Raw genomic sequence first — 4,031 nt, forward strand, 5'->3', positions numbered from 1 at the left:
AATGAATTCTCATCTGTTGTCTTTGGCCTGGTGTTAAAATCAGCCTAAAGACAGAAATAGTCTCAAAGAAAGAAAATGACGCAGACACAACATTTAAAGTTTCATGAATAAAGTTTTATCCATGATCGCAACTTTATAACATTTTATTTTCAACTTTCATTAGTAAATTAAACCACATTTATGGAAAGAGTTTGTGTCACTGCCAAACTTGCTGCAAATAGAACTTGGTGATATGGGCAAAAACTGAAACATTTTATGGATGATTTCTGATTTTAATGGATTGTTTTCTGGCTACATGATGTGACGACAAAACATGAGTCAAAAGTATGAGTGGAGGAACTCATTCACAATTACTGTATCACAAGAAACAAACAGGTTGCATTCAGAATGTTTGAAAAAGAAAGCTCTCCAGAGGAATAAAAACACCCTCCATTAATGGAATTAATTAAATATATCTCACAGCCCTGATGGCTTCATCTGTAGAAACAACAGTAAAACATGGATTTTTGTTCAAACAAGTTCCTGGACAACGGTGTAAAGCTGCACCTCCTGAATCCTTCCATGTCTCGCAAAAATCCTATTGAATATTTTTTTAGAGAATGTATCAGGTCTGAAAGAGTTAATCTTTACTTCAGACTCTGCCTTAAGGCTCATTTATGTTCGCTTTACGTATGTAAAGAGGTTTGTCCATTTCTAACGTTGTCATGCGTCACTGCCTTCATACTTCTGTGTGTCCAGTGTGTGGGAATGAGCGTTTCTCAATCAATCCATCAGCAGGCACCACTCTTAATTAAGATACTGGCCAAATACCACAAAGAAGAGTCAAGTTTTTTTGAGAAGAATAAGAAAGTCAATAATAACAAACATGGCGCCGACAGAGAAGGTTTTACTAATGTTGATATTGTAGAAGGTAGTGGTCATAAATATGTTGGTAGTTTTGTACTAAGTCACACAGTCGCTCTTTGAAAAGTTCTGCTATTTATGGAAATTATTCTCTTCAAATCTCAACACTGCGCTCTGTGGTTCTCGTGGTACTGCTCCGTATTCTCCGTCTGGGGACGAATCCGCAAGCTCCCGGAAAATAGACAGAATTACGTACGCAGAGGACGGCCAGAACGGTGCATCTGTATCTGTCTGCATCTTTAACATAGAGCATAAATGAACCCTTATTGTCAGTTAATCAATAGACATGATAGAACAAAATACAGTTTCCCAGGTCTCTGTTTGTAGCATGAAAAAAGATAAAATATATATAAATGCTAAAAATACGCCAAAATGTTAAATAAACCTCTGAAGATGTACAGTATTTTATTGTACAATATACAGTAACAGTTAAAGGTGGTGGTGTGTATCAGCAGTAACATCAGTTCACCAGTGGAAATTAAGTAACAGTGACTTTTGTTAAGGTGAAGGTGGTCAGTGGATGGGGGGGTGGGGGGTGGAGCAGTTCAGCAGCACTGAATACATGATACCTGGGTTTAACTGTTCTCTGAGGGCCTGTCTTTGTTTCCTTATGATGGTAGTAAACTGAGCTGTGCAGGCGGGACAATAAAATCTGATATTTCTGCAATGAAACCCATAGAGTCCTGCTTTAAAAGTCCTGATCCAGCTTTCTGTTTGGTTTAGTTTAGCTCTAACGTCCACACATTTGTCAGTCTTGATAGATAGATAGAGAGATAGATAGACATCGTAAAATGCAACACAGTCAGGGCTCAATACTTTTCGATGCCGAGGAGGATAAAAGACAAACACAATCGAACATGTGAAGTATGACCAGCAGGAAAAACTAGAGTTTCAGGTTAAAAACAACTTCTACAAACCAAAGCACTCATATTTCATGTGACCTCCCTGTGCATTTAACATCTCTTTAACCCTTTTGTTGACACTGTTGAATTTTTCCCCAAAATAGTACATAATTATTGTAATAGTATTCTTATTTGTTGCGTTCAAATTATTGCAACTGTACTTTTACGGTTTGTCTTTAAATGTGTTCTCTTTATTTAAAATATTAAAGCTTTATTCCTGTTATATTCTGACCAATTTTCTCGAAAAATCCCAACTTTATTTTCACGTTTTTACTTTTTTCCTTAAATATAATGACTTTTGGTGTGACCATATTTCCAGTATTTTCTTGTTGTATGTGAAGAAAAGACGATGAGAAATAAATATGCATGATCATTTCAACGCTGACAAACAGCAAAGATAAAGGTGGAATAAGATGTTTGCACAAAACTGTATAAGTTCACGTTTTGTATCTAAAAATTCAGAAAAAAATTAAAGGAGATGAAAAACAAATGTGAAAAGTTAAAGTGCAACCGTTAGATCTGGGGTGTTTTTAAAGTTCTGATGTTTGAAACTGTGGTTTTATTTAACTGTGTTTAACTGCTTCACTGAAGACTTTACAATAACGGAAAAACCCTGAAATCTAATAACGGTGAAACTGATCCGTAGAGAAAATAATGAACTGTTAACGTTGTTGGTCCTTATCAGATGCTGTCGGTAGTTTAAGTATGTTATGGTAATGGTAAACCTGGAGATATTTACATGTGTAACAGCTGTGTGTGTCTGTGGTTCTTTAAAATGGACCAAAAATGTGTCGAAAGAAATGATGGCATTGTTGTAAAGCTGCAGCAATGGTATTTTATTTTATTTATTTATTTATTAATTTATTAATTAACATGTCTCCCAGTGCAAACAAGTGTCTAAGAAGGAATGGTTTTTGTTGTTGTTTTTTTTGTTTTTAAATCAAATATATTTATTTTTTCTTCTGGTGTGAAGGAAAATATACAATATTTGTTCAATTGAAGACAACGGTTTTCAATACAGGAAACAAACATCAGACTCCCAACAATTAAGACGAAAGAATAGTTTTTAAAAAAGTGCAACAAAAGGGTGGAGAAATACTGGACTGGAGAAAGAAGAAGACTGGACTTCAAGTGGAACTCCTGTGAATATTTAATATAGTTGTAAATAGTTTATTTCCACCCTTTTGTTGCACTTTTTTTGCACTAGGAGGCGTGCCAATGAAACCCCATTATTTTTTTACCACACATTTTAGATCAGGTTTATCCCTCTGGTATCCTGTCCTCCAAGGCCCTTACTAAGCACCAAGCGGGCCTTTTTCACACACCTGTGGAATAATGTCAAAAAATGTTCAGTTTGTTTTTAATTCTTTTACTCTTTTTCACAATTTCATCAACTTGAGCCATAAATAAAAATACCAAATACTCAATAATTGTCACATTTTTTTAACCCTTTAAATGCTGTGTTTGTAATGGAAACAAACCGGTTTTGGATGCAAAATCCACAAAATTATGCTATTTATTTATTTTTTTACAATATACTGCATAAAAAGTGGATCACATATTATTTGATTTTTTCATCCTGGCATTTTCAATGATTAAGTCCAGCATTGGTTAATTTGCATAATTATTATTTTTGGCGCTAGGTCAAATGTTCAAAAATAGTAGCATCTGTCACCAAGTGTGCACACCTATAAATCAAACTATTAAATATTATATATTGATTTATTTTTCTGCTCTAATTTGATTTTATTTTTGTAAATCCAGCTCAGCCCTAATCATACAGATCAAGTGTTAGAAATAGTGCGTTTTATGCACACTTGGCAGACACATGCTAGTCTGGTCATATTCATTCATTAATTTTCTGAACCCGCTTTATCCTCACTAGGGTCACGGGGGTCGCTTGGAGCCTATCCCAGCTACACAGGGGCGAAGGCGGGGTTCACCCTGGACAGGTCGCCAGTTCATCACAGGGCCTGGTCATTTTCTTTTGTTTATAATGTGCACGTTTGAGTTGGTGGACAGGATTTTAAAGATCATGCACAAATGAACAACTTTTGAATTCTAACCTTACTTAAATTGTGAAAAATAATATGAAGTTTTTAACACAAAGTGCAAAGTGTGCGTAAAAGGCACACCTGGATACCGGAGGGTTAAAGAACCCCTTAACAGTCTGTCTGTGTGTGTTGTGGGCGGGGCCTAACCGGCTCACTGACCTGTCACTCTAAC

Source organism: Sphaeramia orbicularis, unplaced genomic scaffold, assembly GCF_902148855.1.
Source record: "Sphaeramia orbicularis unplaced genomic scaffold, fSphaOr1.1, whole genome shotgun sequence".
NCBI classification, from domain to species: domain Eukaryota; kingdom Metazoa; phylum Chordata; class Actinopteri; order Kurtiformes; family Apogonidae; genus Sphaeramia; species Sphaeramia orbicularis.